General features: G+C 36.8%; 1 non-coding gene across 1 annotated transcript; it reads right to left on the bottom strand.

Annotated features, from left to right (window-relative positions):
* Positions 1–3,721: 3,721 nt before the first annotated feature.
* On the bottom strand, positions 3,722–3,828 carry LOC141709989 (small nucleolar RNA R71). The gene has a single exon (XR_012570534.1). It is a non-coding gene; the product is annotated as a small nucleolar RNA R71 (small nucleolar RNA).
* Positions 3,829–17,700: the final 13,872 nt, after the last annotated feature.

Raw genomic sequence — 17,700 nt, 5'->3', positions numbered from 1 at the left:
GCGCCGCAGTGTTATATATAATATATAATCAAGTTGAATAAACTTATTTTTTTTTACAATTATACCATATTACGTATATTAAATTTTTATTTCAAAAATATTATCTGACTAAATCAAATACCCATAAGTAATAAATATTATTATTAAGATCATTAAAAATAGAGCAAATGCGACTATTACAGTGTTTATTAAATCTATTTCATCAAAAATGTAATAATGCTTAAGTTTTTTTAACAAGGTTATTTGAGACCGGTGTAACATCAACTATATTATTTAGCAGTGAATATTCTTTAAAATCGGGGAGTGGAGCACAAATTTATAATGAAACGCAAGACAGCGCTGTGATGCAACATCGAGCAATATATATTATATAGATAAGTTGAGTAAAATTACAAATTTGTGAAAATTATACTATGTTACAAATTTTCATATCTCATTTCAAAAAACATAAATAACTAAATCGAATACACATATTTTTGAAAAATTGTACTTTTTTACTGTTAGGTAATGAATATAACACAGGGGGTTGAATGTGTTTTGGATATTTTTAAGGCTTCTTGAATGTTTGTTACTTGGTGAACAAAGCAGATTAGAAATGCATTAATGTTATGTTAACTGAAATTAAACAGTGCACACAATATTTCGAAACTCACTTAATTTTGTATTAAAACCAAGCTATTATTTTTCTACAAATCATGGGTTCTTTGTAAGTAAAGAACCCAGCTTCTTCCTTGAGAGAGTTAAAAGCAAAGAACCGGTGTTTACTTTACAGATTAGTAAAAACAGGTTTACACAGCATGCAATAGATGTACTAAACCCTACTTTAAGTTATCTCTAACGTTTTCCATTTCCGGCTTAGTGTATATTTGCAAATCCTGTAAATCTGTGACTTTTTTTTGTCAGTTAATCTTGGCCTTTGATCTTGTACTCTTCAAACTGCTTTTGTAGACTTTTCAATCTAAGTGATTAGATCGTTTGTTGATTGATAATATTGAATATTTAACTTGTCTGCATTCTGTACTTGAGCTTCATATCGAGATCTCCACTTTTATCTATAAAGAACTGACATCTCGATAAGTATAATGGCTTATCGAGATCTCTGAGTTCTCTATAATTGTCTTTGACTTGTCGAGGTCTCTGAGTTCTCTATAAGTGAACTTGGATTGTCGAGGTCTCCAAATTTCTGCATGTGAAAATAACTTGTCGATATCTCTGAGATCTCTATAAGCATATTGACTTATCGATATTTCTGAGATCTCTAATGAGAAAATTGACTTGTCGATATCTCCAATCTTCATATCTTCATTTTGACTTGTCGATATCTCTGAGTTCTCTAATACGGAAATGACTTATCGATATTTCTGAGATCTCTAATGATAATTTGACTTGTCGATATCTCCAATTTTCATGTCTTCATTTGGCTTGTCGATATCTCTGAGACTTCTCTATAAGCTGTTTTGGACTTCTCGATAAGTCATTCTAGAGTTCTCGAATGACTTTTTTATATGACTTGATCTGTGACTTGTAGATATCTTGACTTAGAACATTTTTCCTAAAACACATTTATTCAACTCCAATCTTCTTCACAATTTCTCTAAGGCATGATCTTCTTCCAGAGTTTATTCTTAGGCCTGAGACTGTTTACAGAAAAATACTCTAGTCTAATATTTAATATTTTTACTAATAAGTGGATTTTATATCCACTTGGAATGCTTTATTACAAGCTTAAATTGGTGTTTTGGACTCAAGTTGTTGGTATTTTGATGTGTTTTTGTGTTATTGCATTTCAGGTATCAGTTAAATGAAGAAAAAAGCTTTTAAAGGAAATATGATGAAAAGTGATCAGAATTGGAAGCCAAGGCCATTGTCAAGTTGTAGAGAATCTCAATAGCTTCGCGTGGGCAGTTGAATCGCCTAATTCTGACGAGTAGAACTCAAGTTATGGTCAAAACAAGATTCATCAGAATATTTTTCCAGTCAGTGGCTGAGCGCCCGCTCAGTAGAGCTGAGCGCCCGCTCAGTAGAGCTGAGCGCCCGCTCAGAGAGCTGAGCGCCCGCTCAGGAGAGCTGAGCGGCCGCTCAGGGCGCGGCTGGTCGCTGATTTCGCTGAAAAAGCCTTTTTTGAGTAGAATTTGACGATTTTAAGGGTCCAGGTCCACTAGGGGCGTATATATACTTAAAAAAAAGGGTTTTCATCATCCGGGAAGATTGGGATACCAAGGAGAAGACCTAGAAGCACAGAACAACTCCGAAAAAAAAGATCTTGTTTTCAACTTGTGATTCTTTGAATTAGTTATAACTTTGGATGCTCGTTTTCGTTCTTGTTGAACCTAGATCTCGTTTATTCATACTTTGATTATTATTTAGTTTATTAAGACCTTGTTTATACCATGCTTTCATTGGAACCCATGGTGACGATGAGTTCGATTATGGGCTAATCGTTGTCATGGGATTCTAGCGGATTTACTTATGGATTTCAATAGTTAATTATTTCGATATCTTGGTGTGTGGTGATTGATTGATATCCTAGTATGGTTGTGCTTATTCGTCTTATGTGCGTAGCTAACATATAAGATAGTGTGTTAATCTCTATTGAAGTGACAGTGAATATAGAGGTTTAGAACTTGCCATGCTAGCATAGGTTCATGTATTTGTTATATATGATTCGTAGGTAACTCTAACCGTTTTACTTGCCCTATATAATCAAGATAGATAACTTGTTATTAAACCGTTATGTTGTCAAATTCTATAGACATATAGGGTCTCAATATAATTGGTGCCTATTCAGCTTCTATCTTTTTTGTGGATGTCCGGTAGAATGGTACTCGTGCAACGAAAGTTGGCGTTTATCAGTTTCGTGTTATCTGATTAGTGTCCACACCATCACATGCTAAGGTTAAGAACAAGAAGGCTATTGAACGAAGTATTTAATGAAGTTAGGATCCCATGTTTGTCATATATAGTAATTCAACTTCAATTCTCTTAGTTAATGTTATTTAGTATAATCTCTTAGTTTAATAAAAACCCAATTTGTTATTTGTCTTAGCATTGAGCGATAACCATACATTGTTGCATAGGTGCATAAATTGAACTTAACCTAAACCAGTCTCTGTGGGAACGAATCTGATTTATATCTTATACTACTTGCGAACGCGTATATTTGCGTGAATATTAGCGTGTGTTTTCGCCCTAACAAGTTTTTGGCGCCGCTGCCGGGGACTCGGTGTTAATTTTTAGTTTATGTGTTTGTCATCAGTGGTCGTTAAAGTTCACTGACTCGGATTCTTTTACTTTCACGATTTATTTATTTGTGTTTCAGGTACTCATTACAATGGGAGATCCAGCAGCACGAACGAAAGCCTTGATGGATTTTTCTCAACCCAAGATCAATGACATTCAATCTAGCATTGTTCAGCCAGCTATCACAGCTAATACCTTTGAGATCAAGCCTGGCATAATTCAATGGGTACAGACTTCAGTCCAGTTTGGGGGTTCTCCAACGGAAGATCCCAATACACACATTAGGGATTTCATTGAAATATGCGACACCTTCAAGTTCAACGGTGTTTCTGAAGATGCTGTGAAGCTGAGACTGTTCCCATTCTCTCTGAAGGACAAGGCTAAGAGCTGGTTACACTCTCTACCAGCTGGTTCGATTACTACTTGGGAAGATCTTGCTCAAAAGTTTCTTACTAAATTCTTCCCTATGGCGAAGACAGCTGCACTCAGGAATGCTATTACTCAATTTGCGCAGCAAACGGGAGAATCGCTAAGTGAAGTTTGGGAGCGCTACAAGGAGATGCTTAGGAAGTGTCCTCATCATGGAATTCCTGATTGGATGATCATCACTTGTTTTTACAATGGGTTGGGAGCACAGTCCAGACCCATGCTCGATGCAACATCAGGCGGAGCATTATGGGCAAAGAGCTATAAGGAAGCTTATGATCTAATTGAACTGATGGCTGCTAATGAATATCAGTATCCAACCCAGAGATATCCACAGGGCAAGGTAGCAGGAGTTCTTGAAGTGGATACAGCTACGGCTATCACTGCTCAACTAAAGGCGTTGTCTATGAAGATCGATTCTCTGGCTAACTATGGTGTTAAGCAGATAATTAGTGTTTGTGAGCTGTGTGCAGGTCCGCATGCGACAGAACAATGCGCTATATCTAGCGACTCAGCTCAGTTTGTGAGCAACTTTCAGAGATCGCAGCAACCAGTTCCAGACACTTATCATCCTAACAACTGGAATCATCCTAACTTCAGCTGGAGCAACAATCAGAATGTGATGCAACAGCCATTCCAGCAGTTTGCAAATAAGCTATTTAACCCTCCTGGTTTTCAGCACCAATTTACACCAAGACAATAACTTCAACTTCAACAACAAACTAATGATGCAGGTCTATCTTCGAATGAAAAATATGAATTGGAGGAGTTGAGGCTTATGTACAAAAACCAGGCTCTTATATGCCAAAGCCAGGCTGTTTCTATCCAGAATCTGGAGAACCAAATTGGGCAAATTGCTAATGCCTTATTGAATCGACCACCAGGAACGTTTCACTACCTGAAGAAATAAGGCCAGAATTACCAACTCCTCTACTCATGCCTGTCATCAAGACTAAAGGGGAGATTGAGGCTAGGATTCAACAATACAGGGATGTTAAATCTAAGTCTAAAGGGCCTATTCAGGTTTGCCAAAGCTCTTCACAAACTCAATAATTTCAAGATGTGGGAAAAAAAGACTCATCAAGGCCGCAGAAGGACCAAATAAAGATCAAGAATTCAATGAACTTCTTGCAGTCCTGAGGATGTCTCTTCAAAATAACTTCATCACATACAAAAGAGCATTGGCCAAGACTATCAACTCTACCAGGGCAGTAGTTGTGAATGTTGAGAACTATCTACAGAAGAGGATTGTTGTTAACATCAATGATGGTGGTGTGGATAGATGCCTTCAAGTATCCCTTTCAAATCTCAGAACACTAAGGGCATCTGAGCTAGATGTTGTGATTGACAAAGTTCATGTAGTCATCATGGAGGACACTCAGCTTCTTCATGAGCTCAAAAATACACAGATAACAGCTTTTCCTGAAGCCTATCTATATCCAAGTAAGGGGGTGTCCTACATCTACTCACAGACCAAGAAGAACAAAATCTTCAATGTTCCCAAGAACTGTGTGAGGGAACATGAGGCTGGTCATGAATCTTCAATCTGATTTAAAGTACAAAAAGACCAAGAAAATTGAAGACGAAGAAATGATCAGGATTCTTGAAAGGTATCTGGTAAATGCTGACACCATGTTGCCATCTACTCAATACAACTTAAAAGATTACAAGGATGATGATGAGCAGAAGGATGATAAACAAAAACCTTCTGGCTCAAATCCAAGTCAATCTTCAAGGGCAACTGGCAGCAAGGATAAAAAAGAAGGATGAGAAGAAGGATGATGACAAGAAGAGAGGAGATGAAAGAAGGAGGAAAAAGAAGGAAGACAATCCAGGACCACACCAACAAACCCTATAAATCCAAATGACACAATCTCAACCTACCAAATCTCTTAGCTCAAACACTCAACCATTTCTCACCTCAAAGCCAAGATTTCTATACAAGCCAACTGCAAACTCACTTCTCAAAATTCCAATCACTATCACTCAAACCAGCTTGAAGAAAATCACAACCCTACCTTCATACAAACCTCCAATCAAGACATACTTTAAAAGAAAAGCAAAACAACTGCCAGTTACTGAGAGATTATTATGGAATTGCTATGATCAAACTGACTTTCTTCCACTAAATTGTTGCCTCACAGATAAAGAATATTTTCAACAGCTAACTGAAGAAATAGTTAGAGTCTGGGTTTTATCATATATAGAAGTCATAATCTATTATGATGATGGTTCTTTCACTCTACTTGGCAGTAATCTAATGGACACACTTTCAACCACAAAATTCAAAAGAGTGATCAGTCTAATGAAGGACAAGGATACAATCACAAGGTTTTAGAAAATTGTATATTGTGTATGGGTGAAAGAAAGGGATGAGAAAATTGCAAGGGCAAAGGCTGAAAAGGAAGAAAGAGATAGGAAGTATGCAGAAGAACTTGTAAGAATTGAGAAAAGATCAAATGAGTTTAAAGCAAAGGGGATGAGCAGACTCTCCAAAGATGGACATTTTCTGAATATAAAAGTTGGTAGATTCTCCAAATTTAGAGCAAAATATCTAAATGGTTATTCATTGGATGAGTGGCTCAAGCTTGTGGAAACAGATGTTAGAAGAAATAGAAGTGTTAGTAACTCTTAAAGATATCATTAGAAAAGAGCCAGGCTATGAAGATTTTATATAATGAATAGTTTGATAAAACTTTTGTGACCACTCAATGATAAAGATTGTAATTCCGTCAATTTTTGTGTTGTAAAGATTATTTCTGTCCATCGTAGCTTGGGGTTAGTCTTGTTAACAGGCATGAATTTGTGATAAGCAATCTTCTCACAAATTTGGGAAGATTGTCGTGCAAGACATGCCTGTACTATAACAAGACTAAGTCAAATTGACAACCCTAATGAAGTTGTATTGTAATCTAAGTTTGCATTGTGTATTATATCACTTAAGTCTGTAAAAATGTAAACAGACTAGACTGGAGTTTTTTTTCTGTAAATAGTATCAAGCCTAAGAATAAGCTCTGGAAGAAGATCATGCCTCAGAGAAAGTGTGAAGAAGTTTGGAGTTGAATAAATCTGTTTTGTGAAAAACATTCTAAGTCAAGAAGTCTACAAGTCACAGATTAAGTGTTATAGAGAAGTCATTCGAGAACTCCAGAATGACTTATCGAGAAGTCAAGAATAGCTACTAGAGAACTCAGAGATATCGACAAGCCAAATTAAAGACATGAAAATTAGAGATATCGACAAGTCATTTCTTCACTAGAGAACTCTGAGATATCGACTGGTCAAAATATATCTCTGAGATATCGATAAGTCAAAATATCACTAGAGATCTCTGAGATATCGATAAGTCAATTTATCACTAGAGAACTCAGAGATGTTGATAAGTCAAAGTGAAGACATGAAGATGAGAGATCTCGAAAAGCCAAATTCTCTTATAGAGAACTCAGAGACTTTGATAAGTCAAACACCTATAGATTAATTAGAGATCTCGATAAGTCATTATACTTATCGACATGTCGAGTTCTCTATATGACTAACTGGAGATCTCGATATAAAACTCAAGTACAGAATGCAGATCAATTTAATATCCAGGATTATCAATCAACAAACAAATCAATCATCGATTTGTAAAGTCTACAAAAAACAGCTTGAAAAGTACAAGATCAAAGGCCAAGATTAACTGGCAAAGTAAAGTCACAGTCATGAAAGATTAGCAAAGATACACTAAGTCAGAAATAGAAAGATTTGGTTATCCAAAAGTAGGGTTTAGTACATGTTCTTGCATGCTGTGTAAAAATCAGTGTCTACTGTTTTATAAAGTAAACACCGGATGCTTTGTTTTAGAAGTAACCAATAGATCTGAAAAATCTTGTAACTCTCAAGAGAGAAGCTGAGTTCTTAATATATTAATAACCCAGAATTTTGTAGCAAAACACTAGCTTGATTTTAATAAAAAATTAAGTGAGTTTTGAAAGATAAGTGTGTTCATATGCATGTTTTAATTATTCTGTTAAAGAACATTTTTTCTTCAATACATATTACTTTGTTCACCATTCTTAAAAGTTTAAAAGGCCATTAAAACTGTCAAAAACACATTCACCCCCCCGTGTTATATTTATTACCCAACATATTGTATTACTTGAGTCTGTAAATGTTAGGGCAAAAACACACGCTAATATTCACGCAAGTATCCGCGTTCACAAGTAGTATAAGATATAAATCAGATTCGTTCCCACAGAGACTGGTTTAGGTTAAGTTCAATTTATGCACCTATGCAACAATGTATGGTTATCGCTGAATGCTAAGACAAATAACAAATTGGGTTTTTATTAAACTAAGAGATTATACTAAATAACATTAACTAAGAGAATTGAAGTTGAATTACTATATATGACAAACATGGGATCCTAACTTCATTAAATACTTCGTTCAATAGCCTTCTCGTTCTTAACCTTAGCATGTGATGGTGAGGACACTAATCAGATAACACGAAACTGATAAACGCCAACTTTCGTTGCACAAGTACCATTCTACCAGACATCCACAAAAGAGATAGAAGCTGAATAGGCACCAATTATATTGAGACCCTATATGTCTATAGAATTTGACAACATAACGGTTTAAGAACAAGTTATCTATCTTGATTACATAGGGCAAGTAAAATGGTTAGAGTTACCTACGAATCATATATAACAAATACATGAACCTATGCTAGCATGGCAAGTTCTAAACCTCTATATTCACTGTCGCTTCAATAGAGATTAACACACTATCTTATATGTTAGCTACGCACATAAGATGAATAAGCACAACCATACTAGGATATCAATCAATCACCACACACCAAGATATCGAAACAATTAACTATTGAAATCCATAAGTAAATCCGCTAGAATCCCATGACAACGATTAGCCCATAATCGAACTCATCGTCACCATGGGTTCCAATGAAAGCATGGTATAAACAAGGTCTTAATAAACTAAATAATAATCAAAGTACGAATAAACGAGATTTAGGTTCAACAAGAACGAAAACGAGCATCCAAAGTTACAACTAATTCAAAGAATCACAAGTTGAAAACAAGATCTTCTTTTTCGGAGTTGTTCTGTGCTTCTAGGTCTTCTCCTTGGTATCCCAATCTTCCCGGATGATGAAAACCCTTTTTTTAAGTATATATACGCCCCTAGTGGACCTGGACCCTTAAAATCGTCAAATTCTACTCAAAAAAGGCTTTTTCAGCGAAATCAGCGACCAGCCGCGCCCTGAGCGGCCGCTCAGTTCTCCTGAGCGGCCGCTCAGCTCTCTGAGCGGGCGCTCAGCTCTACTGAGCGGGCGCTCAGCCACTGACTGGAAAAATATTCTGATGAATCTTGTTTTGACCATAACTTGAGTTCTACTCGTCAGAATTAGGCGATACAACTGCCCACGCGAAGCTATTGAGATTCTCTACAACTTGACAATGGCCTTGGCTTCCAATTCTGATCACTTTTCATCATATTTCCTTTAAAAGCTTTTTTCTTCATTTAACTGATACCTGAAATGCAATAACACAAAAACACATCAAAATACCAACAACTTGAGTCCAAAACACCAATTTAAGCTTGTAATAAAGCGTTCCAAGTGGATATAAAATCCATTTATCACACCCCCAAACTTGAATCGATGCTTGTCCTCAAGCATAAACAGACTCAAAACTACAAAACAAACCTAATACATGAATGCAACTACGTGAATGCAACTAAATGACAATACAATCGATCCCCTCAGAATAACCATAACCAAATGAATAAGCCAATGCCTCTAAGAATGCAATAACTTGAAAAGGAGTTTAAATAAATCCCACAAACCAACTCACAAATCAGAAACGTGCGTGTGTGGATGCTTAACAGATATACTCTCGATACTAGATTAATAACCCTAACTTATCTATCATTGAAACAATCAAAAGTTTATAAACAGAATAGACAATAAACGCATTATGACTCACAACACCTCCTTTCTACTAGAGTTATACAAGGATTCACACTATTATTGAACACATAGCAAAGATGCTTATTTGATCGTGCAATGAATGAGGTCCCAAAAGACTTATACAATAATACCCATGTAGTGAGCGTTAGGTTAGCGGATCCCAGACTATAAAAGCCTTAGGTCACTAGGCACAAAGTCCCCTAGAACTTAATAACTCGAGTATTAAAGAGCTCACTCTTGATCAATTATGCATAAATACATACTTTTTTTCTTTCTTTTTTTTCTCTTTTTTCTTTTTTTTTTCCTTTTTTTCAACAATTTCTGAATGAGCGTGTTTCGCTCCATCTCATTCAACCCTAGACTACTCATAAAAAATGAGCCGGCTACTAGCCATTTGACGCCTAGCCTTACAACAACTAGCAATGAAATCCAAGTTTTTCTCCAGATAAAAAAAAATCCGTGTTTTTACGTCATTACGAGAATATCACAAATTCTAAATATAACCAAGTGATTAAATCTCAACAACAAACAAGTATGATCATGATCTAGATCAAAAGCAACCCTATAAGACTTTGTGAAAATATTTATTTCTGGCATGCAAATCAATTCATTAAGACTTAAACATCCCTCTATTCCTCATCACCACACTCAAATCAACATCAACTTATCAAATATCATAGTTCATCTTAAGGGATCATGCTAAATATGCATGCAAATACAACTATATGAAATTACATAAAAACAAACAAATATGTCCTAAATGAACAATCATGTAAAAATATGAATGAACTACAACTAAACATGCAACATAAATCTATATGGACACACACTACTAATCCTTACATTATCACCCCCAAACTTAAAATTTTCAATGTCCTCATTGAAGGCAATAATAAGGATTTCAGGCATACCTAATTAGCGGGAGATTCACCCTCATCGGGTGGAGGATCAGGTAGCCAATCAATCTCGCCACTAGTGTCTCGGAAAATAGTACCGAAAGCGTGTGTCAAATCTTCCGCAAAATGACGGTGAATGTCGTGCATGGCCTCCATACGCCTAATTACTCGCATGTACTGCTCATCACCAACACCAGTCCTATCAACTACCTGCTGCACATGAGAAGAACCCTCTGTAGGCACTACAGGATCCGTTCGGCTACCCTCTACATCATCAAAGATATATCCCAACCCCTTGTCAGGGTTTGCACCTAAGAATGAATAACTCAAGTGATCTGGTAGTGGGTTGAGCTCAAGTGTGGGAGCATCTTCAATAGACGGCTCGAGACGCTCCTGAGAAATTTTCAGCTCTGCTAACCCAAGAGAATCGAATAGCACATCCAACTTCCTCTTCCACGGAAGTGCATTCAAAACCTGCAGTTGCTCTACTTTAAAACACTCCTCTTTAGTTGTGGGTAACTTTATTTCCTTGAACACATTAAAAGTGACCTTTTGATCGTGAACCTTCATCGTAAGCTCTCCTTTTTGTACATCGATCATAGTTCGGCCTGTAGCCAAGAATGGTCTTCCCAAGATAATGGGAATCTTCTTATCTTCCTCGAAATCAAGAATTACAAAGTCAACAGGGAAGAAGAGTTTATCCACCTTGACCAAGACATCCTCCACTATACCTCGTGGATAAGCGATGGAACGGTCAGCTAGTTGCAATGACATGTATGTTGGTTTCGGCTCAGGCAGACCAAGCTTCTTGAAGATAGATAAGGGCATCAGATTGATGCTAGCTCCTAAATCACATAAACACTTGTCGAACGATAAGTTTCCGATGGTGCAAGGAATAGTGAAGCTTCAAGGATCTTTAAGCTTCGGAGGCAACTTCTGTTGCAGTACAGCACTGCATTCCTCCGTTAGAGCAACGGTCTCTAAGTCATCGAGCTTCACTTTCCGAGAGAGAATACCTTTCATAAACCTCGCATAGCTAAGCATCTGTTCAAGAGCTTCAGCGAAAGGTATGTTGATATGAAGTTTCTTGAACACCTCTAGAAACTTCTCAAACTGCTTATCCAACTTTTTCTTCTGCAGCCTTTTAGGAAAAGGAGGTGGAGGATAAATCTGTTTCTCCCCTGTATTACCCTCAGGAGGAGTGTGTTCCAAAGTAGTCTTCCTTGGTTCCACCTCTACTTCCTTCTGCACATCTTCTTCAGCCACAACTGTATTTTCTGAATCTTGAGATTTTTCTGGCTCTTCGTCTTGCTGAACTTGGGGGCTTGCGACCTTTCCAGACCTTAAGGTGATGGCGTTCACCTGTTCTTCAACTTCCCTCTTGCCTGGAGTTGAGCTTCCCCGTGATGGCTCCCAAAATAACAGAATTCTGCATTTGGAGATGCTTGTGAGAGTCCACCAGGGTTTTGATATCTATATGTTGACTCTGCACCAATGATGTAAGAGCTTGTACTTGTGCACTCAGTGAGTCATTGGAAGATTTGAGAGAATATACTTGGTGTTGTAGTTCTTGAACTTGCAGTGTGGAGGAGGATTGAGATGTGGAGGAAGTAGAAACCCCAAAAGTGTCATGTACAACCTTCTTGATTTCATCCATGAGCAAGGCTGAAGAAGTATATCTGCTAGAGTGTATTTGATCCACCTTCAGTCTTGTGTCATTAGAATGAATGATATGATTTTGAACTTGTTCATTCAGGGCCGCAAACGAGGTCTTGAGATTCTTGACACTTGTTTCCATTCCACTGAGATCATACATTGACATCTGGTCAACAAAGTTTATGAATTTGTTTTTTATCTCAGTTTGAGAAGGAATGATTTGATCCATCTTTTCCCTCACCATCTTCATTATTTTATCTTGATGTTCAGTTAATGTGATTTGAAGTGCTTTTCGAAAGTTGTGGAAAACCTTGATTTGAGCCTTGTATACATCATTGATGGCATAATACACTTCCTAAGAAGTTAGAGATCTAGCATTGCTTCCCAGAATAGTGATATACTCCTCCATGAACTTAGCTAGCATAACATCCATTTCAATAGAAAATTCTTTATCTAGACAAGCATCACAGTTTGCATCCTGACCAGCTTCATCTACAATTTTAGCTTGATATTCTTCAACATCTGTCTGGTAGGTGAGCATGATAGCTTGGTAGCCTGATTTGACATGTTGGATGTGAGCAGCTGTTGTGAGATTTGTGCAAGGCCTCCAATCTGGTCAACTCAACTACAAGATCTTCAATGGTTGAAGGTTGATTTTCAGTTTCTTAAAGCCACTGGGAGATGAGATGGTTGAGGTTGAGAGCTTGAGGGTTGATTTGTTGGGTAAGAAGGTGAAAATATAACATGACCCTTGTGACAGGAGTTACAGTTTAACTCACAACAGGTATTGTGGTTATGACAGTGTATTGTCCTCCACTTGAAGTGGGAACCTCCATTTGAATTGGAGGGGATTTGATTGGGTTATTTTCATGTACACCAATATCAAACCCTTGTGTCCCTTTCAGAACATTATCACCTGAATGTGATGTACTTGCCTCCTCTATAACAGGATCATTGGTAATTGTACTCCTAGCATCAATTGCTAATACAATTTCTGCTAGGATTTTGAGGGGAGTTGTTCCTGGAACAAGAACCTCCAATTTAATTGGAGAGGATTTAGATAGCTCCCCCTCAGGAGTACTACCCTCAAAATAACAGCCTATGAAGGCTGATTTGCGCATGAAGGTGCATTTGTGATCACCATGGGGTCTTCAGTAAAAACTGATGAATCCCCCATTTTTATGATGATGTCATCAAGGTCTACCCCAGCTAGTAGCATCTCACCATCTAAATTTAGTGTCTGGGTGGTGATCAAGGTTTCTTGAACCATGTCACTTGAATGAGTTTGCACTTGAGGAATGGATTTAAGTGCAGTATTTGAAGAAGAAATTTGAGAGATTAAGATTTGTTGGTCATTAGTGAGTGTTAGCAACTCCCCCTGAATGGATGAGGGAGCTTCAAGAGATGTGCTCTCCTTGTGTGTGCCATCCTTGTTTCTCCTTCCATACACTTGTATTTGATCAAGTGATGGTTGTGCAGACTCTTTACAGGATGCATTTGGGAGAATGCTCTTTTCAATAGAGACACCCAGTTGAGAGGATACCCCTAGAGTCTGTTCAAGTCCCTTGTTTATAACTACATCCTTTTGAGAGGATGTAGAGGTGTCTAGAGTGGTCAATTCAGTTTGCTGAGCCTTCTTTGTTTTTCTGACCAAGGGTGTCTCAGTTGGTGTTTGTTCCTCACCACTCTCATTCAATACATCAAGGGTTATCTCATTTCTCTTATATTTACTCACTTTACCCTTTTGAGAGGATGAAGTGGTTGGTTTCCTAGCATCTATTGGTTTTGAAGAAGTAGGCTCAACATGGATAGGTTCATGTGGGTGTGCCTGTGTTTGTACTTCCACAAGGTCAGGAACCATTGTTGCACTAGATTGAACTACATTGGTCCTCATGTCAGGCATAGGGCAAGGATAGTTCTTAAATCTTTCAATCATGAAAGGTGTTAACTTAAGACCCACATGTACCTTATTTTTAGTAGTAAGTGATCCAAATAGGATTTTGGACACTTGCTTACAGTTGCCTATTAATGACCTATCTACACCTTCAAGCATATGTATGTCATGTACTTTATGATTTAAAGAAGACATAATGAATCTAGGAAGAAAAATTTCTTTACCTCTTGAAGTAAACGGCATGATGAGCCTGGTGCTCAATTCCTCCAGAATGTAGTGTCCTGCATTAATCTGTTTGTTGTGAGTCATTGAATAGACCAGCTTCTGAACAACACTAGAAATGTTGTCAAATCCTGATTTCCTGCATGTGAAAGCTCTTATCACAGAATCAAACAGAAAAGACCACTCCCTTCTCAGATTTTTCTTGTTCAAGCTAGCCAGGTTAATCTTCTCAGAGTAGTTGATAAAATCCAAGAATTCATACAGCTCCTCCTGAGTTGGAATCCCTACTACCTTATCAGTTGGAATGTTCAAGGTCAGGTTCATATCAGCTTCAATTATTTCAACCTGTTGTCCTTTGATTTGACAGTTAACCACTAGACTTGAAGATTGGTCTTCATGCATAACTGTCCTAGCTACAGCTGTGTTCCAAAAATCACCCAACACATCCAGATAGAGAACTGGGTTAGCTGTAAGAGCTCCAACAAAGTAGGTTTCAGATAAGAACTTGACAAAGCTTTTGAAAGCTTCAGGTGCTTGATTTGCATCTAAGAATGCAAGGAAGTTGGTCTCCTTTGGGATGAAGGTTACAATAATGTTTGCTGTCATTATTGTGAATGTGACGATTGATGGGTAAAAGAAATTAAAGAGAAAGGATTTGAAACGAGAGAGAAATTGGTTTTGAATTGAAAAAGCTAGGTCACTTAGAGTTCTTGAAGGCGTAAGTATATGTATGTCGAGATGTCTGGGTATTTATAGTAAAAGTAAATGACTTGTCGAGAACTCAAAAATAGACGTTTGGAATTTGTCTATCAAGAAGTCATTTAAAAAGTGAAAAGCATATCGATAAGTCATTTTGTTATTCTTGTAGAGAACTGAAAAATAAGCTTATCGAGATGTCTAATAAGTACCCAGTTTGTCCAAAATGGACTGAATTGTTTCCAATTTTTATTTGAATAAATCAAAATAAAATCAGAATAATTTTATCAAATGTATTTTACTAAAATAATTTATTGGGTTAAATTATTTCAGTTCTGAGTTATTTTTAAGTCTAAAATTATACTTGTAGAGAACTTTGTGAATTAACACTTATAGAGAACTCTACAATGACTTATCGAGAAGTCATAACAAAGCTTATCGAGAAGTCACTCGAGAAGTCAGGAAAATGACTTATTGAGAACTCACTCGAGAAGTCTTAAAATGACTTGTCGATAAGTCAATTAGACTTATCGAGAACTCAGTTCTCAATATACTTTTGATCACTTTGATTCCGCCTTGTGCTAATTTTACATATTGAAAATGTAAATCAACAACCAGGCGGTTTACTTAGAATTTGAAAAATTCCAATCTGATTTTTGAATTTTGAGAAATAAATGTGTAGAGATTTCTGAAATATTTATAATTCATTCAGTTAATTTCCAATTAATCAAATGAATTTTGATTTACTAGAATTTAATCTGCTACAAAACATTAACTGAGTTCTTGCCTTGGGATGAATAATTTACCATTCCAATTTCACCTACAAGTCTAGTGAAGGTTGCTTCATCCAAAGGTTTAGTAAAAAAATGTCAGCTAATTGTTTTTCTATTGGAACAAAGATAAGCTCAATGGTACCATTTGTAGCATATTCTCTAATAAAATGGTACCTTATATCAATGTGCTTTGTTCTAGAATGATTAACTGGATTAACCACTATAGATATAGCACTAGTATTGTCACACATGATTGGAATTTTGTGTAACACTAGGCCATAATCCATTAGCTGATTTATAATCCAAAGCACTTGAGCACATCAACTTCTAGCAACTATGTATTCAAACTCAGCTGTGGAAGTTGACATAGATTGTTGTTTCTTGTTATACCAAGATACAATTATTTGTCCAAGAAACTGACAGCTTCCACTAGTACTCTTTCTGTCAACCCTGCATCCAGCAAAATCTGCATCTGTGTATCAAACAACTTCAAAACCAGTTCCCTTAGGATACCATAATCCCAAGTTTGGAGTCCCCTTCAAGTATCTGAAAATTCACTTTACAGCCATCAAATATGATTCTTTTGGATTGGCTTAAAATCTTGCACACAGATATATTGCAAACATGATGTCTAGTCTACTTGCAGTTAAGTAAAGCAATGATCCAGTCATTCCTCTATAGCTTGAAATATCTACACTCATTCCCTATTTATCTTCATCCAACTTTGTTGCTATAGACATAGATGTAGATGCAGGTGAATAATCAATTATGCCAAACTTTTTCAATAAATCTTTGACATACTTAGTTTGGCTGATGAAGATTCCATCACTTTTTTGACTGACTTGAAGTCCAAGAAAGTAACTTAATTCCCCAATCATACTCATTTCATATTCACTCTGCATAAGCTTAGAGAATCTTTGGCACATCTTTTCATTAGTAGAGCCAAAGAAAAAATCATCCACATAGATCTGTACTGTAATTTTATCATCACCATGCTTATTGTGGAAGAGAGTTTTGTCAATTATACCTCTAGTGAATCCAAGCTTAATCAAAAATTCTGACAGTGTGTCATACCAAGCTCTAGGTGCTTGTTTAAGTCCATAGAGAGCCTTGAGGAGCTTGTACACAAAATTTGGAAATTCTGGATCTTCAAAGTCAGGTGGCTATTGCACATAAACCTCTTCTTCCAACTCACCATTAAGAAATGCACTCTTCACATCCATTTGATATACCTTGAAATTTGAATGTGCAGCAAATGCCAGAAAAAGTCTTATTGCTTCAAGTATTGCAACTGGAGCAAAAGTTTCATCATAATCAATTCCTTCCTCCTGAGAGTAGCCTTTTGCAACCAGTCTTGCTTTGTTTCTGGTAACAATTCCATTTTCATCCATCTTGTTCCTGAACATCCACTTTGTTCCAATAATACTTCTGTTCTTTGGTTCAGGAACCAATTTCCAAACTTTATTTCTCTCAAACAGATTTAATTCTTCTTGCAATCAAGAAAGGATTCCTCAGTTTTCTTTGGCTCAACTTGTGACATAAAACTAAAATATGCATGAAGGCATCCATTTGCAGTTGCACTTCTTGTCCACACTCCAGCAGTTGGATCATCAATAATTGCTTCTCTAGTGTGACTTCTATCCCACTTTCTTATGTGAGTTTATTAACCTGTGTTTTCAGCATCTTCTTCATTATTGACATGACTTCCAGAATTTTCCTCTCTTTCTCCCCCTGGGTTTGTGTTATCAAATTCAGGTCCATGAGATGAGCTTCCATTCTCATGATTCACTAGTTCAGTTAAATCTTCATTTATTCTGTGATTTATGTTGACTTCAGCTTCATCATCAGAATCACTATCAATGTTGATATTTTCAAACTTGAGGGCTTCTGCTTCATTTTCATCAAGGCATTCTAAGCTCGGGCACT

The sequence above is a fragment of the Apium graveolens genome, chromosome 2, assembly GCF_009905375.1.
Source record: "Apium graveolens cultivar Ventura chromosome 2, ASM990537v1, whole genome shotgun sequence".
In the NCBI taxonomy this organism is placed as follows: domain Eukaryota; kingdom Viridiplantae; phylum Streptophyta; class Magnoliopsida; order Apiales; family Apiaceae; genus Apium; species Apium graveolens.
The sequence above is the reverse complement of the archived record's forward strand: the minus strand, read 5'-3'. Positions and strand labels throughout refer to the sequence as shown.